The 12600-nt window shown below is 33.2% G+C and overlaps 1 long non-coding RNA gene across 1 annotated transcript in view; it reads right to left on the bottom strand.

Annotated features, from left to right (window-relative positions):
* The window catches only part of LOC116422088, a 40417-nt gene extending 28103 nt beyond the window's left edge, over positions 1-12314 (bottom strand). Inside the window, exons 1-2 of the long non-coding RNA XR_004232676.1 lie at positions 12251-12314; positions 11032-11119 (exon numbers count right to left, since the gene is read on the bottom strand). This is a non-coding gene — a long non-coding RNA (uncharacterized LOC116422088). The remainder of the gene's footprint in view (positions 1-11031; positions 11120-12250) is intronic.
* Positions 12315-12600: the final 286 nt, after the last annotated feature.

Raw genomic sequence — 12600 nt, 5'->3', positions numbered from 1 at the left:
AAAATAATTGGATAAGCATTAGATGTTCATGGGTATGGTGAGCCAATATGATAAAAATGTCTATCTTGTTTATATTAACCTGTTTATTCAGTGCCATACCAACCAAACTAGCAAATAATTCTTTTATAGAGCTAAAATAATAAGAAAATTCATCTGGAAAAACAAAAGTTCAAGAATCTCAAAGGAATCAATGGGGGGAGGTATGTGAAGAAAGGTGACCTAGTCATACAAAACTTTGAATTATATCACATGGTAATTATCAAAACAATCTAGTATGGGCTAAAAAATAGAATGGTGGAGCGGGGCAATAGATTAGGTAAACAATATACAATAATAGTAAATGACCATAGTAGTCTATTATTTGATAAACCCAAAGATCCAAGATTTTAGAATTAGAACTCATCATTTGATAACAATTTCTAGGAAAATTAGAAAACAATTTGGTAAAAAGTAGACACAATAATCTCACACAATATACTAAATGAGGGCAAAATGAGTACAGGATTTAGACATAGTGATATCATAAGCAAATTATGAGAAAAAATTTACCTCTCAAATTTATGAATACAGGAAGCTTTGTGACCAAAAAAGAGATAGAGGATCATGCAAAATAAATGGACAAATTTCATTATATGAAATTTTAAAATTTTTGCACAAACAAAACCAATGCATCAAAAATGAGAAGGAAAGCAAAAAACTGGGAGGTAGAGCCATTTACAGCAAGTTTCTTTGATAAAGGCCTCTTTTCTCAAATATACAGTGAACTGAGACAAATCTATAAAAATTTTAGTCATTCTCCAATTGATACACAGCAAAAGGATATAAACAGACAGTTTAGAGAAGAATTCAATGTTATCAATAGTCACTTGAAAAAATGTTCTAATACACTATTGATGAGAGAAAATAAAAATAAAACAATTCTGAGATACTAGCTCACACTTATCAATTGATTACCATAATAGAAAAGGAGAATGGCAAACATTGGAGGGAATATGGAAAAAATGGAATATTAATGCAGTATTACTGAAGTTGAGAACTGGTCCAACGTTACTAGAAAAGAATTTGAAACTACGTATAAAGGTTACAAAACTGTTCATACCCTTTGACCTAGCAATACCATTACTAGGCCAATATCCCAAGAATGTGAAAGAAAAGGAGAAAGGATCTACAGGTACAAAAATATTCATAACTGTTCTTTTTGTGGAGCCAAAGAATTAGAAATTGAGGGGATGCTCAAAAATTGGGAAATGACTAAACAAATTGTGATATGAAATTGTGATGGAATATTATTGAGCTTTAAGAAATGATTAAAATGGTTTCAGAAAAGCCTGGGAGAAGCTATATGAATTGATACAAAGTAAAGTGAGCACAACCAGGGGAACATTATCCGTAATAACCATAGTTTTGGAATGATGTATTGTGAAAGCCTTAGCTACTACACTCAATACAATGATCCAAGAACATCTGTAGGATAAGGTGAAAGAGGGAAAAATGAGGTGGAGGAAGAGAAAGTTACATAACTTTATTATATATTTTAAAAGAATATCAACTTGTACATAATAGATTTGCAGCTTCATATGTAATCACTTCTTTTATTCTATTATAAAAATGTCTGTTATTTCATAAATTAAAAATTATAAAAATTCCAAGGGGCACAGGGTGAAAAATGGTATCCACCACTAGAGAGAAAATTGATGAGCCCTACATGAAGATTCTAGTATACTTTTTTTTTCATTTTCATTATTTTTTTTTTGCCTCTTTGTTGTTTACAACATGGCTAATATGAAAAAATGCTTTTCATGACTTAACATGTATTATTAGTAGTATGTCATTTGCCTTCTCAGTGAGTGAGGAAGGGGAATGGGAGATAAAGAATTTGGAATTCAAGAGAATGACAATAATGAAACGACATACCAAAACCTATGGGATGCAGCCAAAGCAGTTCTTAGGGAAAATTTTATGTCTCTAAATAGCTACATGAGTAAAATATAGAAAGAGGGTATCAGTGAATTAGGCATGCAACTGGAAAAGTTAGAAAAAGAACAAATTTAAAAACTCCAATTACATACAAATTAGAAATTCTGAAATTCAAAGGAAAGATTAATAAAATAGAAATTAAGAAAACTATTGAACTAATAAATAAAACTAAGATTTGGTTTTCTGAATAAAAAACAATAAAATAGATAGATCTTTGTTTAATTTGATAAAAAAAAAAAAGACAAAACCAAATCTCTAGCATCAAAAACGAAAAGAGTGAACTTACCACCAATGACAAAGAAAATAAAGCAATAATTAGGAGCTATTTTGCCCAAACTGAATGGCAGGAAATCTGGTAATCTAATCTAACTGAAATAGATGTATATTTACAAAAATATAAATTGCCCATGTTAACAGAAGAGGAAATAAATTATTTTTAATTTATCTAATTACTTTAATAAATTAGTCTCATTTTAGAATAAGAAATTGAACAAGTCATTAATGAGCTCCCTAAGAAAAAAATCTCCAGGACCAGATGGATTTACAAGTGAATTCTACCAAACATTTAAGAAATTCCAATACTCTTGTAATTAATTCCAGTATTATGTAAACTATGTGAGAAAAAAGATAAAGAAGGGGTCCTGCCAAATTTCATCTGTGACATAAATGCAGCACTGATACTTAAACTAGGAAGAGACAAAACAGAGAAAGAAAATTAGAGGCCAATCTCCCTAATGAATATTGATGTTAAAAAAATTAAATAAAATATTAGCAAATGCTCAAAAAGTCATCAAACTGTGCATACCCTTTGATCCAGCAGTGTTTCTACTGGGATTATATACCAAAGTGACATTCAAGGAAGGAAAGGAATGCACATGTGCAAAAGTGTTTGTGGCAGCCCTGCTTGTAGTGGCAAGAAAGTGGAAACTGAGTGGATGTCCATCAATTGGACAATGGCTGAATAAATTATGATATATGAATGTTATAGAATATTCTTGTTCTATAAGGAACGACCAGCAGAATGATTTCAGGGAAGCTTAGAGAGACTTACATGAACTGATGCTAAATGAAATGAGCAGAACCAGGAGATCATTATACATGGCAACAAAAAGACTATATGACGATCAGTTCTGATGGATGTGGCTCTTGTTAACAAAGAGATGACTCAACCAATTCCACTTGTTCACTGATAAAGAGAGCCATCTACACCCAGAGAGAGAATTGTGAGAAAAGAGTGTGGACCACAACAACTTGCATTTTGTTTTCATTCTCAGTTTTTCTTTTTCTTCCTTCTTGATCTGATTTTTCTTGTGCAGCAAGATAACAGTATAAATATGTGTGTGTGTGTGTATGTGTGTATATATACATATATATATATATTATATTTAACATGTATTTTGACATATTTCACATGTATTGGACTACATGCCAGCTAGAAGAGGGGGTGGGGAGAAGGGGGGAAAATTTGGAACAAAAGGTTTTGCAAGGGTCAATGTTGAAAGAATTACCCATGCATATGTTTTGTAAATGAAAAGCTTTAATAAAAATAAAATAAAATAAATTATTAGCAAATAAATTACAACAACTTATCAACAGGATAATACACTATGACCAAGTGAGATTTATAGAAGGAATGCACAACTGGTTCAATATCAGGTAAACTATTACCACAATCAATCATATCAATAACAAAACCAATAGAAATCATATGATAATCTCAATAGATGCAGAAAAAAACTTTTGAAAAAATACAGCACCTATTTCTATTAAAAACATTAGGAAGCATAGGGATAAAGGGAGCTTTCCTTAAAATAGTAAGCAGTTTCTTTCTCAAAGCTACAGCAAGCATTATTTTTAATGGAGAGAAGCTGGATGCATTCCCAGTAAGATAAGGGGTGAAACAAGAATGTCAATTATGACCACTATTATTCAATACTGTACTAGAAATATTAACTTTAGCAATAAGAAAAGAAAAATAAATGAAAGGAATTAGAATAGGCAATGAGAAAATAAAACTATCACTTTTTGCAGATGTTATGCTCATATATTTAGAAAAATCCTAGAAAACCATCCAAAAACCTACTGGAAACAATTCACAGCTTTAACAAAGTTGCAGGATATGAAGTAAACCCATACAAATCATCAGCATTTGTATATATTACTGAAAAAACCCATCAGCAAGAGATAGAAAGAGAAGTTCTATTTAAAATTACTGTAAACAAAATTAAATATTTGCAGGTATTCTTGCCAAGATAAGCCTAAGAACTATATGAATACAATTACAAAACACTTCTCACATAAAGAATGTCAGATCTAAACAACTGGAAAAATATCAATTGTTCCTGGCTAGGCTAAGCTAATATAATAAAAATGATAATTATGCCTAAATTGGTCTACTTGTTCAGTGCCATACCAATCAAACTACCAAAACATTATTGTATAGAACTAGAAAAATAATAACAAAATTCATCTGGAAGAACAAAAGATCAAGCATATCAAGGGAATTTATGGAAAAAAAAATATAATGGATGAGGCTTAGCCTCACCAAACTTAAAAATATATTATAAAGCAGCAGTCACTAAAACCATTTAGTACTGATTAAGAAATAGAGCAATGTATCAATGGAATAGATTAGATTTACACAGGACACAATAATCAAAGCCTCAACCAATCTAATATTTGATAAACTTCCAAATTCCAGCTTCTGGCATAAGAACTCACTATTTGCTGGAAATAATAAAAAGTCAGAAACTCAGCATAGACCTACATCTCACATCCCATACCAAAACAAAATCAAAATGGATGGATGATTTAGGCATAAAGGATGATACCATAAACAAATTAGAACAAAGGTTAATTCACCAATCAGATCTTTGGAGAAGGGAGGAATTTATGACCAAAAAAACTAGAGAACATTATAAAAGGTAAAATGGATAATTTAAATTTAAAAAGTTTTGCCAAAAAAACCCAACAGAAACAAGATTAAAAGAGAAATACAAAGCTGGGGGAAACTCTTTACAGCTGGTATTTCTGAGAAAGGTCTCATTTCTAAAACATATAAAGAACCATGTCAAATTTATAAGAATACAAGTCATTTCCCAATTGATAAATGGTCAAAGGATATGAACAGACCATTTTCAGATGATGAAATTAAAACCATTCATAATTATATGAGTAAATTAATTGGCATTTCAGTTTTTTGAGGTGTTAAATAGAGATATTAGACAAATTAATTTCATGGACCCTTTCCATTCTTCTCATGTTTTTTGTTTGTTTGTTTGTTTTGTTTTGTTTCTTAAGGTCTCAAGGCATCATTAGTTTCAATTTGCCCACTTCTAATTTTTATGGAGTTATCTGAATTCTATTCTTTAAGGTTTAGTTTTTTTTTTTTATTCAGTATTTTTGTGCCTCTTTTGCCAAACTTTGCAGGATTTTCTTGTATCAATCATTTCTTTCCCCAATTTTTCCTCTACCATTTTCATTTCATTTTAATTTTTTTGCTTTTTAAAAGAAACTATTTCAGTTATTATTGTTGAACTTATGTTCAATTAGCATTTTTTTTCTCTGAGACTTTGCTTGTGACTCTTTTCATGTCATTGTCTTCTCCTAAGTTTGTATCTTTATCTTCTCTTTCAACATAGTAGCTTTTAATGGTTAGGGGTTTTTGTGTTTACTTATTTTCAATCCTATTTCTTCATTTTGAGCTTTACATTAAAGTTGTACTTTGTTTACTTGGTGGGATAGAGTCATATGAGGCATTGTGCCAATCTTTAGGCTTCTTTATACTGCTGTTTTCACTGTTTATTCTGGGGACTAATTGTTCAGTGCTTCCAAACTAGTGTGATCCAAGAAGCAGTGTGGTCACTATTTTCCTTGTCCATGCTCTGGTCCTTACCATGGGAGGGTCCCTGTTCTCCTCCCACTGTAAGCATTTTTCTCTGCCCTGGAACTATAACAGGGAACTGTGTATAGGCAATGGAGTTGCCAAACAATACCTTGTTCTGTTCCCGGTGTTATTACAAAGGTCCCTTGTAATCTCTTTCTCACTAGTTGTTCTATTCTTTTACTTTATCTGGTCTGAGCTCCACAAGCAGTTTCTGTTCTATTGTAGTTGACTCCAAGGCCCACAGCTGATGTTGCCACCACCAGCACTCTGGGCTGACCTCATCCCAGTATCATAAACTTCTTCCAACTTCCAAAACTGTCTTGGGCTTGTTGATTGTGCCACTCCAGAATTCAAGTTGGGATGTTAAAATCAAGGAAATGTTGGGAAAATTATGCTATAATGTTCCCTTCCCCTACTCCAGCATCTTGGCTTTACCCCCTTCATAGATCTTTTTCACAGTTAAATTTAAAAGTCATAGACCTACGCAGTTGTAAATGATCTCAGATGTAATCTAATTGCTCCCTCCTAAAAAAAAATTACATCCCATTGACAACACCCCTAATAAATAATCATTCAACTTCAACTGAAGATCCTTTTTCCCTATCCCCGGTCCTGACAGGCATACTGTATTCTGAGGTAATCTATTATACTTTTGAACAATTCTACACGTTATGAAGCTTTTCTTTATATTGAGCTCATATCTTTCTTCTTTCTTCCTATTTCAGTTCTAGTTCTGCCCTATGGGACCAAAAAGATTAAATTTAATTCTTTTTTTACATGATAATCTTTCGAATATTTGAAGATCATAGGATCATACCCCCTTAAAACTTCTCATCTCCAGAATATCTATCCTCTACGTTACAGGAATAATGTAAAGATGAAATAAAATTGTAGATGTGAAAGAGCTTTTAAAAAGTCAAAGGTGCCTTATAAATATTAGGTTTTAGTGTAGATCTAGACAATATCACCTAGCTGTCCCTAAGCTATACTTGCAACAAAGGTAAGTTACCTATAGTCATTTTTAAATTTGAGAAAGTCAATGTAGGTCTTTATAAAATGGTCTCTTTAAGGGTCATTTTTCATCAGATAGCTTCTCTATTTCTAACAACTACTCAACTGAGCATGGAAAATGTTACACACAAATCCCAAACTTCATTGAAACATATCCACACTTGGCTAGGTATTCTCTCTTCTATGGATACTGATATCCAATTACTGAGGAAAGTGAATTACCTTGGAAATCTACAAGAGCAACAGAACAATATTTGACTTTGGACGAGCAGGAGAGTTCCGTTTACTTGAGATCCAAGTTTTCTGACACAATTCAAGGAGAAAAGTTCCATCTCATTGTGTACTGGTTTCCAGGTATTTACTGTTGGGGAATGTTTGCCTGGAATACCTTATTAGTATACTTTTGGTCATTGAGCATCTCTTTCTTATTTCATAGCACCTGGCCAAGGACTCAGCTTCTACCCAGGAGGACAGGTTCAAAAAAATTGGAAATGGAGTGTTTTGTAATCGTGACTGAACTGAAGTTTTAGTGGAAGATAAAAAAGGAAATGGGATATAGATTTTCTATATCTAATGTTTGAGGAAGTTGATTATTAAATTTTCAATATGAACATAAATACCTTAGAAATCATCAATACAAGTTAATGCTTGATTGGTTGTTTGATTATTTACAAGAAAATTACTTAAGAAAATATGGATAATGCAGACTAAACTTTGAAGTATATGGGTATACATTTTAATAATAATAATAATGGTTGCTCCCATAAGAAACATTAATAATAATTGGTAATTTTATGGCACTACAATTTACAAATGCTTTACATGCACTGTCTCATTTGAATCTTATAGTACCCTTGCATTTGCACCACCTTCATTGGGAGTGAATCTAAAATTCCAAGTTATTATCAAGATTCTTATTCACTACACATTCTGAGATATGATTCAAAGGTAACTTAGAGGTCATATTTACATTGTACTTTCTTCATAATCACCTTCTGAGAAAGGTAGCATATTATTGTTCCAATTTCATTCTTATCACAACCCCATGAGGTAAGTGATAATGTTATTCCCATTTTACAGATTATGAAACTGTATCTCAAGATTAAATAACTTGTTCAAGAGCTAACAAATGATGGATTTCAAACCAATTCATTTGATGTTAAGTTCAGGGATCTTTTTACTAAAAACTGACCAAAGAGGATATCTACTGTATCACCTTGAAGCTTGGGTAAGAACAGTGAACACTGTATATTGTCGAAAATGAATCTACATTGAGTGACATGAGTAGATGACTTCTAGATTCAGTTATGAATATTTTTCCTCCATTCCTCAGGAGAAAAAAAATTCCCCTCATTTGGAGATTTTGGAGTACCAGTTTTTATTTCTTGACTCTTGATCAAAGGACTTTCTCTAATCTGGTTGCTTAGGACAAGTCCAAGGGGATCTTGGAAAGGAGAGAAAAGGCTCAGACAAAAATTAGCATGTATTTCTCTTGCAGGATGGCCGTGTTTTTTGCATTCTTGTCTGACTGAAAATCTAGACAAAGGAGGATGGGAATTTAAAGATAACTGGCCAAGCAGCTGACTGGCTGACTTGTTCTTTGGAGTTCAGTTGTCCTTCTACAGAAAAACTCTCTGATTCAGGCAGGTTTCTCCACAAAAAGAACCCTCAAGTGTTACATCTGTCAAGTTAAACACCATGTGTAATAAACAGAAGAGAATAAATTGCATGTTTATATTATTCTGACAATCCCAAAGTTTCTTAAACTGTATCTGTTTTTTTCCCCCACTTTATCATCACTGTAGAACAGGAGTGAGGAATATCTGGCCCATGGGCTGTATATCCAAATAGCCCTTGGCAGGAAAAAGTTTTCCCACCCCTTCTAAAGACAGCATATTGTAGAGGAGAGCTGATCTCAGAGTCAGGAATACTTTCTGCCACATTTTGCCCTATATCACCCTAGGCAAGTCATGCCTCATCTCAGGCTACTCTTTTTTTTGAAAAACTATGTTTTTTTAATTTTCAAAATACATGCAAAGCTAGTTTTCAACATTGACATTTGTAAAAATTTTCTTCCAAATTTTTCTCCTTCTTCCCTCTATCCTTTCTACTAGATAGCATATAACACAATATATATTCAACATGTGCAATTCTATACATATTTTCACATTTATCATGCTGCACAAAAAAATCAAATTTAAAAAATGGGAAAGAAAAAAAAAGCAAGCAAACAACAAAATGAAAATACTATGTTGTGATACACATTCAGTCCCCTTAATCCTCTTTCTGGATGCAGATGGCTTTCTCTATCACAAGTCTCTTGGAATCAGCCTTAATCACCTCATTGTTGAAAAGAACCAGGTCCAAGATCATCATATAATCTTGTTGCTGTACTGTGCACAATGTTCTCTTGGTTCTACTCATTTCACTTAGCATCAATTCATGTAAGTCTCTCCAGGCCTTTCTGAAATAATCCTGCTGATCATTTCTTACAGAATAATATTACATAACATACACATACCATAACTTATGTAGCCATTCCTCAAACGATGGACATCCATTCAGTTTCCCGTTCTTTGCCACTACAAACAAGGCTAATACATTTGTGCACATTTGGTCCTATCCTCCTTTTTATGATCTCTTTGAGATATTGTATCACAGGCTACTCTTTGAGAATATAAATTGTAGAGAATGTAAATCTTTACAGCAGGTGTTTATCTGCTTTGGAAGAAGAACCTTTCTCATTGGGATTTTTCTAGACTAATAAGATCCATCTCCCTCACCCCTCCCAAAAAGAAAAAAAATAAACATATAGTATTTGCTATCCTTCTTCCCCAAGCTTATATATAATAGAGTTGATGGAATGTTAGATGTGAAATAAGGGAGATCTGAATTCAAATTGTGTTACAGACATAATATCTTTGATTCTGGGCAAGTCTGAGTTGTTGTAAAGATCAAATGAGACTGCAGATAGAAAGCCCTTTGTGAACATTAATGGGCTATATAGATTCTATTTATGAGTATTATTATTAGTTTCTTCCAATCTAAGACTACCTTGTGTCTGCCTTTCATGTATCTTGTAAATATCTAGATATTTTCACATTGTCTCCTCAGTTAAAATGTAAACTCCTTGGGAGCAGACCCATGTGCTTTCTTTTTAATTTTTAATTTTTTTGGTCTTTGTATGCCCAGGGTTAAACAGAATGCCTTAAAAATACTTAGTACTTAAGGGGAAAAACATATTTTTAAAGCACTTACTATGTGAAAGACATTGTGTCAACCACAAAAAATTCATTTTTTAAAAAGAGGCCATTGCTGCCCTCAAGGAACTTAAAATCTTAATTTCAATAATGCCCAAATGTTCATGATTCAGTTTAGATTTTCTTGACAAAAATACTATAGGTATTTGCCATTTCCTCTTCTAGATCATTTTACAGATAAGAAAACCAAGGCAAGCCATTATGGCAATAGCTAGTATGTATAGTGGCATAGTATTATGGCATAGCTAGTATATATCTGAGGCCAAATTTGAACTCAGGAAAAAGTATCTTCCCAACTTTAGATTTGGCACTCTATCTACTGTACCAATTAGCTATCCTTATAGCTTGTTAAATGAATATAATATATAAATGGTAGAAGTTACCTGGAAAAATAGTTTTGTTTGAGAAAAGAAGAAGGAGGCATAGGGTTAACGATATGAGATCTCATAACAAGCAAATTATGAGATAGTCTGAATGTACAACTATATGGCATAGGAAGGTGAAACACAGTTTGTTGTCTAGGGCTATCCAATAGATAAAGTGTACTACTCTAGAGGAGAGATTTTTTTTCCCTTTCTTTGTATTCCTAGGGCTTGGCACAGGGCCTGAAACATAGTGGGCACTTATTGACCCGTACTGGAAAGGGCAAAATAGTGACATGTCACCCTTTCAGTGTGTGTCAGCATGACCCAAAATAAACATTATGAATCCCTGCCATTTTGCTGGCTGCTGATATTAGCATTCTGGTGGACAAACTGGATGGTTATTTCACCTGGCAGCTGCTTATCAGCCACCTCTATTTGGTTTGCAAGTGTGTCTTTGGTTTCACCTCACCTTCCTGGAGAGATTGAAGGATAGCCTTGGAGTGGTTTGGCTGAAACAATGAGAGGAGTTTACCTTGATAAATCACAGTTGATTCAGTCCCATTCTTTAGGTCTAACTTCATTGTTACTTTCCCCAAATTTGGATGAAAAAGCTCAGATCACTGCAATCAAACAAACAATAGGTATCTTTCAAATACCAATTATGTGACAGGTACTATGATAGAAATGGAGATATGAGAACAAAACTTAGACTACATAAAAATATGTAAAAAAATTGAAGGTTAATTTTGCTTTGGAGGAGGACACTCACATTGAGCAGGAAGATCATGAAAGGATATATATATATATATATATAAAATAAGCAGATGAAAGTTGTCATGTTCAGCACACATTTGGCTATTGAAAGTTTTTCCCATGACTAACAGAAAAATGCAACTAAGAATACACTACCCAATATTCACTAGCCTTGAGAAAATCAACTATTCAAGCTTTCCCTGACTTGATAACAAATATATTAAATAGGAGAGCTTATAAGGAAATGGTTCAAACCAAGTCAAATTTAATAGAAGTTACTCTTGAATGTCTCAGGACAGAATTTGACTTCCAGTAAGTTTTTACAATATTGAAATCAATGAACATATAAATTAAAAGCAGCCAGCCACACTGAAACTATTTTCCTTGGCTTAAAAGAGTAGTTGGTTTATTAGAGCTGTCTGAAGTGATGGAGATGAAGCTCTTTCTCTCAGGTGCGTGGTTAGACTCAATGACTTCTCAAGGTTTCTTCTAAGACTCTCGAGATTTTTCTTCATTTATGCCATATCAAGATAATCAGGCATAAACATGGCATAAGGCCACTGACATTTTCTATAAAAACTTAATGGAGGTGTTCTAATAAAGTACAAAGACCACTGCACTGGTGATCAGAGGACAAGGTTCATTCAAGTCCTAACTCATTGTTACTTTAGACCAATCTCTTGACCTAAATGAAAATCATAGACAAGGTGGCCTTTAAGGTAGGGAGGCAAGGATTCTGAACCTTTTTGACAGTCTGTGGAAGCCTATGGGCCCTCCTGAAAATAATACATTTTAAATAGAGAAAATATAAAACATGAAATAACAAAAGGAACCAATTATATTGAAATAAAGTTACCAAACTAATTAAAAATAAGTTCATGTCCCGAAGTTAGTTAGTTTTCAGCTACCATTTAGTTCTAAGTCTGATCTTTTATCACACTATCATGGCTACAGTAATTGGAAAAGTCTATGTATAAATTTTTCACAATCTACTTAACAGGTTGTGGTAATGTTGAAGTCTGGGATGGGAGCACTCTAGGAGTGCTGAGATAGGAGCAGATTAGGACTATTTCTTCCTTTTGTTTATAAGGATCATCTGAACATGGGCACAATCTGCATTATGACCATTAAGGAAACTTCCTGATGTCATTATAGCCCATATGAGGCATTTACCCCAACACATGAGCAGCTGTTTCAGAGCTTCCCTAACTTCAGAATAGAATAAAAGAGTTACAGTTCAGCAGGCCTCAATTTTCTGAATTAGGACACAGGAAAAAGTTCCTGGTCCTATTTAACACTTAAATAAACAGCATTTTAATGAAGCAAAAGGTTTTCCTAATGTATCATC

This window comes from Sarcophilus harrisii, chromosome 3 (assembly GCF_902635505.1).
Source record: "Sarcophilus harrisii chromosome 3, mSarHar1.11, whole genome shotgun sequence".
Lineage (NCBI taxonomy): Eukaryota > Metazoa > Chordata > Mammalia > Dasyuromorphia > Dasyuridae > Sarcophilus > Sarcophilus harrisii.
Note: the sequence above shows the minus strand (reverse complement) of the source record. Positions and strands in the feature narration are given on the sequence as shown.